Source organism: Tauraco erythrolophus, chromosome 11 (assembly GCF_009769465.1).
Source record: "Tauraco erythrolophus isolate bTauEry1 chromosome 11, bTauEry1.pri, whole genome shotgun sequence".
NCBI classification, from domain to species: domain Eukaryota; kingdom Metazoa; phylum Chordata; class Aves; order Musophagiformes; family Musophagidae; genus Tauraco; species Tauraco erythrolophus.
Genome location: NC_141475.1, coordinates 25540744 through 25555857, shown reverse-complemented (window position 1 = coordinate 25555857; position 15114 = coordinate 25540744). Strand labels below are relative to the sequence as shown.

Sequence of the window (15114 nt, the reverse complement as noted above, 5' to 3'; positions counted from 1 at the left end):
GCGGAGCGGCGGGTGCGGCGGCGGCGGGCAGCGGGCGGGGGTGTGGCGGCGACAGCACCGGGCCGGTGAGTGCGCTCGTTCCTCCGCTGTCGGCGGTGCCGGGGGTGTACGCGCTGGGTGGCGGCTCTGGTTTGTTTCTTACATTGAGCGAAGCTGCTCTCTGTTGCTGTCTTTCGGCGCGCGTGTCCGGGCGGCGGCAGCAGCGGCTGCCCGCGCGGGGGGCGCCGGCACGCGAGGCGGCACGCCCCGGGCTCGCGCCGCGCGGGAAGGCGCCGCCGCGGCGTTCCGTTAGCGCCTGAGGGGAGGGAGGCTGCGCCCGCCCGAGGGGAGGCGGCGGCGGCGGCGAGAGGAGGCGTTTGGCGGCGGAGCAGCCTCCCCGCCGGTGGGAGAACTGAAGACGGGGAGGAAATCGACCCCCCTCAGGTGTTCGCCGCCCTTTGGCTCTCCACCTGCCGGCAGCGGCGGGGAGGGAAACCCCCGAGGAGCCGGGGCGCCCTCAGCCCCGCTCACCGGCGGCTGCGCTTCAGCAAGAGCACTTTGCTTTCGAGTTGCGCTGCGGTAAGTGTGGAGGCAGCAATTCTTAAAAACCCGCCCGCGCCGGGGAAGGTGGTGTCGTGCAGGTCTGCGTGGCTTTTCGGGTCGCTGCCCTCCTGGAACCCTTTCTTTGAGGGAATTCTGTGGCGTGTGGCACACTTCTCCGTTAATTTGTTCGGTGCTCTGCAGACTGTGCGTTCGCGCCGAGTGTTTTGTCTCTTAGCTATGAAAAAACTTAAGTAAACTTGTGTGTTGTTTGTCGAGGTAATTGTGTTACTGGGAAGTTTTAAGATGGAAAGTTTTAAATGGTATTTAACATTAAGTGTATTGTTGAAGTGCTGACTCAGTTTTGGATTCGCATCTGCCTTTCTGATGCATCAGTATGCAAACTTGCCTTCTTTAAAACCCTGGTTAGCCTTACCTGTGCTAACAAGACACATGGATTCCAGTGCAAGCAGGTGAATTAATCGGTAAATTATTAAATTTGTCAAATGCTGGCTGTGACTTACTGCAGCCATGAGATGGCAAAGTGGGAAGACTTGGATGTCCGTCTGTGGGAACGGGCAGATCATGTGCACATGTCCATGTGTGTTACCAGTCCCCATCTCCTTCGTGTAGGTGAACAAGAACACTGGGGGGGAGGGAGAGAAGGAAAAGCGCTTGGATTGTTATACTTTATTACATATACTGAGTTTTCTCCTCCCCATAGCACCTTGTTTTGTTTTAATTAGATCTGTGTATGATCCCTTGTATATCAGATACTCCACATGTATTAAAGGGCTACTTAAAACTTGCATGATGTCTATGAATTGTGTATTATCAATCACCTCATATCTCTGATTCCCCAGTTCTTGTTCCATCGTTTTTGATGTGATCAGTACTTAAATCTAGTGGAAAATGATGCCATTTTGCTTACGTGAGAGACATTTACCGAAATGTCATGGCACAGATTGAGCCAAATGCATGTCTATGGTGTTTTATCCTTTCAGTGAAATGAGTATGTTTTGAAGTAAATCTGCAAAACTGCAGTCCTACAGGTGCTAAGACTTACTAAGTATGTTATCCTCCACCATCAATTTTGTGATACTTTTCCAGATTCTGTCTTTTTTTTCTTTTTTTAAAGCAGTGAGGTCTTGCTCCGGATTCATACTTTCCTACTTTATGTCTGTTGTATTTTTCAGAATTGCTGTGGCTTGGTTGAGTGTGATGAGAAATGATTACCAAGGGAGGGAGGAGGAATGGTTGTTGGCTTTTTCTTTAAGGTATGGGTTGTCTACACAGAATTACACAGGGCGACTTCAGAGGTAATACAAGGTAAAGGCTGTGACAATGTAAAGTTTGCTATTAAATGCAGTCAGGATTTCCAAAATTTATCTTCACAAGACTGTCTATCCTGTATGTTTGCATTCTCAAGTTGAGTTTGAGTTTGGGTTTTTAAATTCAATTTGACTTTGTCTCCCCGTCTACCATTTTCAGCAAATGATTTGTTCACATGCGCGTGAAAGTATTCATGAAGTTGTCCCACATCTACTTCCATATCAATTGTTGAAACCACACAATATGCTGCGTGCCTGTTGGCCTGCTGAACGCTTTAGCTACAGTGCTGCTGGCTCAAGCTGATTCCTGAACATACTGGTGTAGTTGCATTTAGTTGCTAGCTGGGTTACACCACAACAGGGTGTTTTTGCGTTCCTTCTTAAGACTTGGGTCTCTCGTTGCCTCCTCTCAGATGGAAGAATGTGTATGTTCATACGTAGTCTAGCAGAGTTCTAGGAACACTATATTGTTGTAGTAACTCTTTTGAAATTTATTCTGTAGATGTAAATGTCATGTTTATGCATAGTTTAATTCAGCTTCTAGTCTTGCATATCACACAATGTAGCAGTGGAGAGGGGTCCGTGCTGGTAGGATTCTTCACATCACCATCTAGCTACTTTTAGCTCTTTAAAGTCTTTTATCAATTAACGTAGCTAATGCGTTTTTCTTCCAAATTTCAAATGTGTTTTTGGATTGCTCATCATCCATGAAGACACATTTTTGGTGTAGCTGTGCCTTTTAAAATAATTTCTGACAATCTATGTTCTGTGTAGGCAATATGTCATTCTATCTTTGTAAAACACAGGCTGAATATGAATTAATATAGGGTACCTCTGTCCTACACTCAGTCTTTTAGGCTGTCCTTGTCTTAATTATAGTATGTGTTCAAAATAATGTTAAGAATTGGTGTGTAAACATGGCTTTAGAAATTAATGTCTGTTTTTCTTTGCTGTATACACTTGCGTGTCTCTGATACAGCCAGTATCTCTGGTTACATGTCAGTATAATGGGCAGATGGTAGGGAAAGACATCTATATAGTCACCTGTGATTAGTGGTAACTTTGTATTTTTCCTCAAATATATGAAAGACCAGAGTAGTTAACTTAAATTTGGAAATATCTTTAAAATTTGGGGGTTTAGTTCATGTCTTTTGAGCACTGCTAGTCTTGTGAACTGGAAGACAAAAGATTGGCAGAACTTGGGAGTAGGGGGAAATAATGGAACATGTATTCCTGCAGGAGGAAAGGAAATACTTTCTGAATTGAATTATTGACTTGACAGAACAGCATGTTTTCTTTAAACTTCTCTGTAAAATTATGCTGGAGATATTGTAGCTAGCCACTTCAAGTCAAAAAGTTAATCCCACAATTCAATAATAACCGTAAAGTTTTGGATTTATTTTCCCTCTGCACTTGGTATTTAAAGCAGTACAAAATGACAGGGGTGTAAGTAAACTGCATCGGGCACATTAGGGGTATGTATATAATCTAAATACCTTAGCACAGTCGTTAGCAAGGGGATTTGTGTTGGAGAAGGTCTCTAACAACACAGTACTGTGAGAATTCAAGGAGGGTGAATTTCTGTGTGAAATATCTTCAATTTCCTGACTTCACTGAAAGAATGCCGTGTCATCTCTTTCCACTTTCCCTCCCCCAAATTCTGTTTCTAGGAAGGTAATCGCACATTGTACTAAAGATAAACCTAGGTAAAATAATCTGTGCGTTTTGCTAATCAGTAAAGCTACACTACACAGCATTGTTTTAAAACTAAAAGCTGCAATTTCTTTTTTCTGTTAGTCTTGTACATGTGCACGTGTTCCAGTTCTTGTTGATCGCTCAGCCCGGCCAACATCAGCGGTCCGTGTTGGGAGCTGTCTGGTGACTCTACAGTTAAAAGCACAAACCCTCTTGTAGCGTGGTCACCGCCTGGCCTGCCTCGGCTGTGTGACAGTGGTGTTCTTGTCTGCCTGCTTGTGCTCGGAGTCCTTCTGATTGTCATCTCGTTCGGTGGCCTTAATAAAGGATGTATGATAAAGAATTGTTCTTACGTGGTGTGATTAAAATATCAACTGTAAGGTCATGTTCTGCTTTGGTTAATGTACTCCAAAGCTAATGATTATGAAAACTGCAGACTGTAGCTAATGTGATAAAGGCTGTGTGAGTTATCCACATCCTTTTTGGTCTTTTAGAGTCATTGCAGAGCAGCTGTAGCTATGAGATGGGAAGAAAGAAAATTTCTTATTGGTACAAGCTAATGAGTTAGATATGTGTCTGGCTTTTGGGTTAATAAGATTTGACCTCCTGTATTGTAAAAGATTTTTGCTTCAGTTGAGTGTTTAAATATTATGATAATTCTTGAGAAATATTTTTTCAGACCTTGAGACTGTTCTTTCAGGAAGAATCAATAATGACAAGTAATATACTGTCTAGAAAAAGAAAGTTAAAACCATGTGACTGTATTCAGTTTTAACCAAATAGCTAGCTTATTAATCAGAAGATATCTTTCCACTTATTTATGTGCTTCAGTCCTGCAGCCTTTTACTATTACCATTACATCTAAACAAATAATCCTTAATAATGCAAACTGTTTCTAATCTGCTGCGTTATGTCTGACAATTCTAAAGCCGTGATGACTTGGTGGAGCTAATGGATGATTGGCTTTTCTGGAAAGATCAATTCTGTCGGAATTGAAACTGAAACTGTTTCATATGTGCAGTGAGATTTCTTAAATATACATCTCTCCAAGCCTTGGAAGGACTTCAGTTCCTGTGCTCTTCTGTTTTCATCTGTTTTTGTCATCCGTGTTTCTGCACGTGCTGTGTGTTTGGGGGACTTCCTCATCTGAGAAGGGAGAACTGTTATTTCATTTCTATCTTATTTGAATAACATACTTAAGGCTTTGTTTTCCTTCTGAAATTCTGACTGGATTCAGAGAATTTTGCTCAGACACCACAGGAAAGCAGACACTTTAATTGTCTTTGTAATAAGATAATATGCCCGAACACTTGCCCACTAGTTGCCCTTTGCATCTGGTACTTTGTGAGCAGCGATGCCATTCCAGCCCTTGATTCTCCTGTAGAAGTTTGAAGTAAGCTGGAGAACTTGGACATCTACTTTTGAATGCGTTTGTTTTTTTTTTTAACTGACTTTGTTATGTCAAGGTAGTGTTGGGAGCGTGGGTACTTTGCCAAGGACAGCCTGTCTGAACTCCTTACCATCACTTAGCCGCTGGGAGTTGCCTCCTTCCTTGACAATATAGCAAAACGTCGTTTTTCAGGAACTGTTTCTATGTCTGAGATTATGTTCGCTGCCCCAGTTTTCCCCATGCATCTCACTTATGTAAGTTGCAGTTAGAAAGAAAATAGGTTTAAAGATTTAAGACATCTTTTTTAATTGGTACACTGAAACTGCCCTTTTCAAATGCTTTTCTTTCCGCATTTAAGTTAAAGCAGTTCTTGGAGCATTTAATGATTGTGTACTTCACAGAGCAATCTGAGTTCACTGAAGCAACCCATGTTTTCTTTCTCAGATATGTTTTTTCAAAGTGTTTGCTCTAGTTTCTATAACTATTTAAAGATATTAATCAAAACCTAAGACAACATGAACAGCTTACTGTAACATCAGGTCTCCAACTTGAGGTCCTGTTGATGTAAAGGAAAGATGCCTTGGTCCGTACCCAAATTGCTGGAAGTATATGTAAAGCCTGTAGGTAAATGATAACCTTTTCATCTGCAAAGAGAAATATGAGAAGTGGGAGGAAGAAGAGAGGGAAGCCAAGTTATTTTTATTTAAATATGTCAGTTTATTGACTTGTTAATTTCAGATTTATGCAAAAAAGCAGGAGGAAGAAACAGTAATGTCTGCCAAAACCAAAGTAATTAGTGGGAGTTGAAAGATGTCTAATGATTCTTACAAGTACTAAAGAGGAATAAACTAGTCTCTTATTAAACTGGATGTGGACTTTTAAAACACTAGTAATTCTCTTCTGTCTCTGAAAGCATGTGCAATTACATATGGTGAATAAAAACCTCTTTAATAAAGTAAGATTGTTTATTCACAGTAACATTACAAGCAGCAGGTGTTTTTGTTATTAGAAAAAAAAAAAAGTAAAAAACCAAAGCTGATTCCATGCTTCTAAAATAAAGGTTCAGATCGTATTTGACAAAGATGATGTTTGAGTTGTAGATGCCAGAAGAGACTTTTAGTTTAATACTTTATAAGCCTGCTACACCTCCATGGTTTAGTGTGAAAAATAAGAACTTGTTTCACGACTACATGTGCTATGGACCATCTTGTTTTACCTCGTCCTGTGACTCTGGCTGTGATTAGTCCAGTCACAGAATTCATGAACGCATCTGCTCTCTCAGCTCTCCCCCTCTGAATGAGGTGTTAGTGCAGGTCTGCAAATTGAGGAGCTGGGAAGAAGAGGACAGTAGTGGCCAAGAATCTCTTGAGAGAAGTAAGGCAAGGTGCTGAACAGCTATTTAGCACTTATGATGTAAACACAGGAGATGCAGAGCTGAACCTTTTTAATTCAGCGCTGTTTTGGTTGCTACAATCTCATTTTTGTCCTGCAGTAATGTGGACATAAGTATCTCAGGATAGAGACTATGTGTTGTCCATAACTGATGTAGTGAAAGTCCAGCACGGATGTTTTGCCTTTGCCTTAGGTCATTCCTCCGAGTCAGAATTGGGCCTTCCCTCTTCATCCCTTGCCTGCTTTATCAGCCTTGCTCAGCGCCCAGGGCTGACCGTGGGGACCTCCCTCTCTGCATGCTCTGGCATTTCCTCTGCTGCGCCCGTGGTGCTCTGTGGTGCTGCAGTGTGTGCATACAAATCTTTGCTGCTTTTCATCTCCAAGGGACACTGCCCACCTCCTTACTTCTGCCGTCTGAAAACGCCGTTGTAAGGAAGGAGAACTGTGAGTACTAACTGAGACTTTCTTTTTAGAGTAAGTGTGAGTAGCTTTATTACTATTTCTTCAAACAGAAAATAACAGTAGTCTGTGAAATATCCCACTCCCATAAGAACTTGTCCAGAAGTGGCTTTTTAAAAAGATATTTTTTTTTTTAAGCCAGAGACAAGAGGATGACTGAGGAATAACTTCTTCCCATGTCTCCCCCTGCCCCTCACCTGACAAACTCAAGTGGGTCAGATGTGTAAAGAGCATCTCTAAATACCTGTTGGGAATTCAGCAAGTCAGGAGGTAACACCCTTAATGGAAGTCCTGATAGGGCTAAGCAGCCTGAAATAGTGTTTGTGGTCCTTTGTATCTGTAAGTGTTCTCCTCCTCCTTCCTGGGGACAGGTTTTGAAGTCTCACATGCCTGAATGCTGCTCCTCAAGTCACTGTCACCTATGTGGTCACTGCATGCAACAATCAGCATGTTCTCAGTTTCCTGTAGGAGAGTGGCTTTGATTAGTCCTCCTCAGCCTCTCTGAGGCACAGAAAATGTCATGATAGCACAAAGCCCCATGTGGATTTTTGAGCTCTTGGAGTTCCAGTTGCACAGAAGCTACTTGGCATCATCTGTAGCTGGCAGTTTCCATCTGCTCTCCCGACCGTGCGTGTGTTGAAATACTAAAGAAAGCAGGATGTTAGATCTATGAGGAGATACCAAGAAAAATAAATATCAGAAAAACAAGCAAGCCTAAATGTCTAATTATGGGGGATATGGAGCAGCAGGGCATACAGAGCAGATATCCGTGAAAAGTGGGTAGGAAACAAATTGACTGTAAGTAGATTTATTTTGAGCGGATGATATGCGTGCAGCGAAAAAATGCCACTGGTAATTTTTCATATACGACTGTGAGGGAGGAAAATATTATACATACAATATCAAAACACAGTACACTTGTGAATTTGACATAACTGATTCTAGGTCCTCATACATGAAGTGACAGCAAAATACCCTTTAGCTTGAAGAGCTTTCATTCAGTCACAATGAAAATAAATTCTTGAAGTGATGGAATTGTGTTTCTCAACAAGAACACTAGGATATCTTGTATTTGGAAGGAGAGGAAAGCAATATAAATTCAAATCTGCATGCAAGAATTGTTACAAGGAGCTCGATCTAATATGGTATCATCTTTACCTGTAGTGAAAGCCCTATGGAGGCAGACATGTGATGTGTTCCCACTCTTTGTCATTTCAGGATTGGTGGAGACTAATTGAATTGATATTCACCATGCTTTCCTAATCCTTATCTGTGTAACTATCCTATCTTTCGGTTATTACTTAATTCCTTAAGAATTGTAGGGCTTTAGAGAAATCCCCAGAAATAGTACTGAAGCACCAAGAGAGCAAGGACAAAATTAAATTTTTGCTTTCATAGACTCTGGGATTGTCTTGGAAGGTTACATGAATGGATAGGATAGTTTTAAAGGAAGAAGAAAAAAGCTTGCTTGTTTTTCAGATCATTTGGTAATGGACAAGTCATTTAATCTATACTTAACCTGTATTTCTCCAATATAAAATTAAAACAGACTCTTCCTACTTATAAAATAAAATCCAGTAATCAGTGTGAGGCATGTAGGTATTAATTTGTTAAAAGATAAAGGTCTATTTGAATGTGATTATTACTTTTAACAACCTTAATATATTTGTATAAAAGCTATGTAAGCAACTGGTGGTCATATAATTCATCAGGTATGGTGGTCTTTGCTGTCCTAGAGCAGCTTGGTATAGATTTTGAGAGATATTAGATAATTCGTTTTACTTACATGAAGGATAAATGATAACATTTATCATAGGCTTCCTGTTTTTATTTTGTAAATCTTTCAATACGATGATCGAATAACACTTGGAATGCTAACAATTGCAAATGCTAGATATTGTTTGAATTGCAGAGGTATTTTGCACTGTCCTGATTGAAGTAGCAAATATAATCAATAGACTTACACAACACATAAATGTTATGTATGTTCAAGGAGGCTGTTACAATACAGCATTCATTTAAAAAATTTTTGAGATGATAACATATCATTCACTCATAGAAAAACCCAATGTTGCATTGAATTTCAGTCAAGGCTGTGAAAATACTTGGTATCCTTTTGAAACAAGAAATTGTGCCATCACTGATGTCTTGCAAGTTTGCGCATAGTCAGGAAGCAGCGTATTAATGTGAAATTTCTATCTTTTTTCACACTTAGAGTAGATCAGAAGTCAGTTTGTTCAACAAGACAGCAATTCGGATCTGCTTGACAGAGCTCACTTGGGGCATCGTGCTCTTGGTAGTTCACTTTAAATACAGATTATGGAGACTACTGAAGATTTTTTCATATTTAAATTACTGTTAGTTTTATTTTCTTACATTTTACCTGGTTGACTAGAGAAATAATTTCTTTCTGAATATCTTCTGGCTTATACAAAATATAGTTAATTAAGACATGCTATACTTTCTCCCCAGAGTCAAAGTATAATGTTCAGCTGGCCGACTTGCATGAATAATCCATCACTGTGAATCATTAATTTAGAAGACAAGCTATGGTAATTGATGTCTTTATGCAAGCTATGGAAATGCTTAGGGAAATCACTTATTTTTCTTGTTGCTACATTTTTTAATTTGTTTTAGAATATTTCTAGGCCTGAGTAGTGTTAGGTGGTAGCCTCGAAACAGATTCACCTGAGATTGACTATTTCTGTGAGAATGTGATCTTTTTCTTGGTTTTGAGTGAAAATCTGAATATTTTTATTCTGAAAAACTGTTAAAATCACAAGACTTAACCTTGGGCTAATCTCGTGTGCATATGCTGGATGAAGCACTGTTTTAAGTTTTTGAATTTTCTAGTGAAAACGCCTTGCATAATGATATTAGCAGTAGCCTTTATGAGTTAAAAATGCCTTTCAAAACCCATGATATATGAATATATCTGGTAACGCTAACAGGGATTGCAACCACTAACACGTTCTGTGTAAGTTGGTATTTAGACTTCCTGTGTTCTGGTACGTTGGAGGTGGTTACCTGATGAGCTGGTAGAATGTTTCTGCATTCAGCTGAGCGTATCAAAGGCTGATGATACATATGTTTTGTTGGAGGGCTTACGCTTGAAGATGATTTAGCACACAATTTGTAGAGTTTGCTTATATGTTTAAATTATACTGTAACCGTTGTGTGTATGGCAAGAAAAGTGACCAATTTTGTTTGCTTTGTAGGAGTTCCTTCACTTTCACTCGTAATTGAAATATTAGGGTTTGCTAGTCTACAGCGATACATGCCAATTTACAATTATTTCCTCTGTCCTCAAAACAAGACAGATGCAGTGAGGTCAGGATTTGGGTGGGAGCCGACAGCTTGGTGGTATTTCAGTGGCAGTTCAGAAGCAGAATACCAATAACCTGTAACAAAGGCATCAGGTTGCCGAGATAAAAACACCACGTGGCAATGGTTTTTGTCTTATTACAGATCAAGGCAGTTTAGCATTTCTTTTTTTCTTTTATTGCCAGTCTCTTATATTTGCAAATAAAATGTCTGTTCTGTCTCCAAATTCCTCCCGTTTCAGCAATCAAAGATGCTTGTCTTCAGTTTGAGCCTTTCAACATTGTACATTGTATTGCGGTTGCAGAAAGGTTATGTACTCCTCCTCAAGTAGACTACGTTTTTCATTAAAAAAAAAAAAAAAAATGTAGGAAGTTCTGAAAGTTTTTAATGTGTGCATGCAGATTTCATATTTGCAAAATATGATAGAATTAAAGTCTTTCAATTGACTTTAATAGGTCTTGGACTGGAAGTACATAGTGTTGGGATGTTTTCTGTTCCATTCAGGAAACTTGTTAAATACTTCTCATGTTTTCAGTAATGGAAATGCAAAGAGGACCGTTTCTACATATAGTCTTTAAGGTGTAATGATTCTGAAAACAAGCAGGCATATGGGTTTTTGTGTTCGTTTTTAACCCTGGAATATTTACCTTCCATTTAGGCACCAGAATATAGGCTTGTTATCTCACGTGCTTGGGCTGCTCCTGATTGTTCTCAGCTGAACCCTGGAGTGCTGCACTCTCAGAAACCCAGCCCTGAATTTTGACATTATATATAGGAACAAAAAGAGAACATGTTCAGAATAAACTGGTATTTGAACTAAATTCAAATAGGCATTGCCATCTTGGTTCAATTTCACAAGGTATGAGAAATATATTGCTGATAGCATCAGTTATTGAAAAATGGTAATCACAACTTTTGTAAAGTGAGATAAACTATATTTATTAATGCTTCCTGTGAACGTACGGTGACTTGGCCCTGGGACATTAAATGCAGAATTCAGTTGTGTAATTAAGTTTTTACCCCCAGTGGATTGAGTGGCTAAACAGGCAAAATTTTCTGAGTTGCTTCAAAATATTTTTGTAATATTAGTTCAAGCCAAGGGAGGGGAAAAAAAAAAATTCAGGCCTTTGAAATAAAAGCATAGTTGGATAGTGAACCGAACCTAGACCTCTCGCGGCTTTCCCTTAACAGTTCCATTTTGCATAGAGTGTAGCTCGGGAGCAGATTTATATAGTCGTCTTCTCTTGCTTTCCCTCCCGTGCATCTTCCACATGAGATCACTACTCACTAGGTAGATAAAGTCCTGTTCAGCACTGTTTTTCCGTGTTTAAGAAGTACATAGTTTTGTGGTTCTTAAAACAGGGCCATAGTATGTATATGGGTGGGGATGTAGGTGTGTGTATATACGTGTGTCTTTTTCAGAATGTAGAGGATGGAGAAAATGTGTGCTGTATACAAGGAACATTGGAACTTGCTTCCCTAGTTTATCTACTTTCCCAAGTCACATGGCTTCTGATGTGCTTGTCTAACCTTCTTAAAGGGATCTAGTGGATATGAGGAGACCCAGAGACCTCCCCAGGCAGCCTATTCCAGAGCTGCATTGTCTTTGCCAGCAAAATACTGTTAAAGTCCAGCCTGACGTTTTGTTACTACAATTTGAGACGACTCTTGTCCCATCCACTATAAGCACAGAATCAGAATAGTATTTTAATTCCTTTTTTCTTCTCCCTCCATGGTTGATATGAAAGATGGAGACTGGAATAAAACTGGCAAAATTTGAGCTTTTAAATCCACATTACTTTTGTACTTGGCTACCTCAACTCGCATCCTTGTTAATCCAATTAAAAAATAAGCACCTGCCTTAAAGAATTAATAGCTGGACTACTGTCACAGTCAAGCTTGGGAGAAAACTGCTTAGGCATAGAAAATCCTGGGGTTTGCAAGGCACTGCTTGTATTTCGCAGTGACCAGCTCAACCTCTTTGGCAATTCATTAGCAATATCATGAACCAAATACGCTGAGACATCCACAGTTTGATCAGGACTTTACAGGGAAAAATTTCTAGTATGTATTCCTGGCTAAAATAATTTCAGCAGTTTTTAGAGGTCAAATAGATGTCAAACAGCAGGTGAATATGGTTGCAGTTCCCTTCCTGAAACAATTCAGTAAAAAGACGGTGGTGAGGCCTATGAAAACCAACAACCTGTGGACTTCGAGGTAGTTGGTGCTCTGTTTTGTAATGTCATGGTCTGACTCTTTCTCTATGAACAGGTTAAACAAGAAGAGCCTTTAAAACAAGTACAAGGAGATGTTTGTTTAATAAGGCTACAGCGAAGATTTTTTTTTCCTAATGCAGAGTTACTGGATGGGAGTGTAAGCAGTGTTTGAGCTTAGGGATCAGCTGTGGCCATTCAGGCTTATAATTACAGCTGTGATGAGTGTGTTTCCAAGTCTTGCTCTACTGAGAGTTTTCTTAATCCATTATTTTACTGGGTCTTTCATTGCCCCTCCTAGTACATCATAACAATTCCTGAAACCCCATGAATCATGGGAAAACAAATGTTAGGCTATTAATTTCTGGCCATAGAGAGACATAAATTTAAGTCTTACCTAGGCAAGTGCGTGCTCATGTCTGACATCATTAATATTGTATTTAGTAGCTACAGTAAGCATGCAAATATTACAACTCTATATGCAGTGAAGACTGGATTGTTTAAAGTTTAGCTTTTTTTATTTAGTGTTGGGGAAGAAATGTGTAGTGAACTTTTAGTCCATTATTATTAATAAACTCGGTCACTGTGGACTTTGGGAGCTAGAAAAGCTATGTGTCCTGTTTAAGGTTTGATGTTTGCTGCAACTGGCTTCCCTATATTTTTATGAAAACAAGCACGAAGCTGATGTCTCAGCTGATTACTGTTTGCTCGTTAGGCAGAAATCAGAAATCCATGCCATTGAATGTCAAGCAGGATTGGACACTTGATACAGTTGAGCTGCTTTCGCCTGTACACAGGCAGTTTACTGCTTAACATGACACATCTTTGAGCGTTGTTCTTGGCTTTGAGACTGTATCTTCTGCCTTGGATGACTTTGAACAAAGAAGAAATAAAATTTAAAAGAACTTTAGGTGGGTAATTTCACACACAGAATCACAGAATGTTAGGGATTGGAAGGGACTTCAAAGGATCATCTAGTCCAATCCCCCTGCTGGGAGCAGGACCACCTAGATTAGATCACACAAGAACGCTTATGTTTCTCCTTTAAATTCTACCACCTTGCCTGCTTTCCTTCCTCTTAAGAGGTGAACTAGCCATAATTTTAAACAGTATCTCATGTATCACAGTGATAAACTTCAGCTGATGGTGAGACACAGGTGACTGGGGTGTACAGTCTAGTTTCTACAAGGTGTACAATTGATCTTTGTGTGCTTCTTCAAGGATTGACGGATTCTTTGTGTGATTAGACATGAGCTTTTGCCCGTTCGCACATTGGGGTGTGCTTGGATTTAATAGAATGAATGTTCTGTGGTGAATAGCTAAAAAAAGGTACATGCTTTGGGCAACACTGCACACAGCTGCACCAACGCCAGGAGGTCTGTATGAGGCAAGGCATTCTGCTTGATTGTTGGCTAATGAGTTTTCTGCTGAGCTATATTGATTGAAAATTAAAATCTCTTTTCTGCTGTGACTGTGTTAATGGAACTGGTTGGTACAAACTGGGTCTAAATTCCTTGCTTTGAGATACAGCTGTCCACCTTGCCTACTTAATTTAGACCTAACAATCAGACAACCTGCGGAAAGCTTGAAAATTGGGATCTTATATACAGGCACAAGAATTCAGGTTAGCCTATTTAGTTTTCAAAGCCATGCTAATTAAAAAGATTAACCTAATTTTTAATAAGAATGTGTATATTACCCACCAATGTAAAAATATTAGACGCGCATGAATCATAGCATATAATACAAAAAATGGGAGTAGTATTATAGTCTCTCTAACAAAAGGTAGAATTAATATTAACTTGCCATAAGAAATCCTAGAGGAAACACCTAAGACTTGCTGGAAAACAGGTAGTCTATTTTTGGGAGGGCAAGACAATGAGATTTCAACCCTCGTTTTTAATTCTGAATGAGGGAAATGACTTGTTCACTTTCTGTAAAGTATTGGAGTTTTTAAATTATAAAAACCAGTTTAAAAACATTTGGAAGAAAAAAAAAAACCAAACAAAAAATGCCAAAAAAAGTCCCAAACACCCTGTGTAAAACATACCATGAATGTGTTTATATAGACACAAAGAGGTTGTACAGATGGGAGCCAGTGGACAACAGGGCTGGACTGTTTCTTCAGCTCTTCACAATTTCTCTAGTTCACGTGAACTGCTTTAGCATTTATAATCAGATCTAACATGGTACGAACTTCTCTGTGTAGGAGAATAAGCAAGATGAAGACAAATCCAGCTCCCTGCATGCGCTGTTTATGTGGCTTGTCGTGGAGAGAACACTTGGAACAGCATCAGTTCCCACAAACACAAAGCAATGAGGCTTGAACAGTGATCCGCAGAAGTGTGCTTCAGGGCCAGGTTCCGCCGTCCAGGCGCAGCTTGAATACTGGGCTGTAAACTGAGCTGTTCTGTCCGTGGTGAGCCAAGAGGGATATATCAACAGCTACAGATCTCCAAGGCCAGAATAAACAAAACTATTTCAACAAAAATGTGAATATTTTCTTCTCTCTCTCTCTCCCTCCCCCCCCCCCCCCCCCCAGTAAAATGAGCCTTGTTTTTTGCCTCTTAACTGAAGAAGCTGTATTTCTTTGGTTGTTGCGTATCTTCTGTTGTGGATAAGATAGCTGCACAGCAGGGATTGTTTTTTTCCTCTTTGCCTCTCTCTTTTCGTTTCCAACTTTCCCATTTATCTCTTGAAATTGCTGCTGTTCCAGATATTCCCTCTGAACAGTTTCAGTAACACAAGCAGGGCACTGAATTTGCTCCTTGTCTTCGTACCCTGCCAGCTC

At 40.0% G+C, this 15114-nt stretch overlaps 1 protein-coding gene across 2 annotated transcripts in view; it reads left to right on the top strand.

Moving 5' to 3' along the window:
- The first annotated feature begins 37 nt into the window (after window positions 1–37).
- SERPINI1 (serpin family I member 1) overlaps window positions 38–15114 on the top strand; it is a 53524-nt gene continuing 38447 nt past the window's right edge. Inside the window, exon 1 of one of the 2 annotated variants that reach the window (XM_086618177.1) lies at window positions 38–65. The gene's annotated coding sequence lies outside the window, so the exon portion shown is untranslated. Of the gene's footprint in view, window positions 66–7026; window positions 7057–15114 lie in introns of those variants that run through there. The other variant, XM_086618178.1, reaches the window with a different exon arrangement.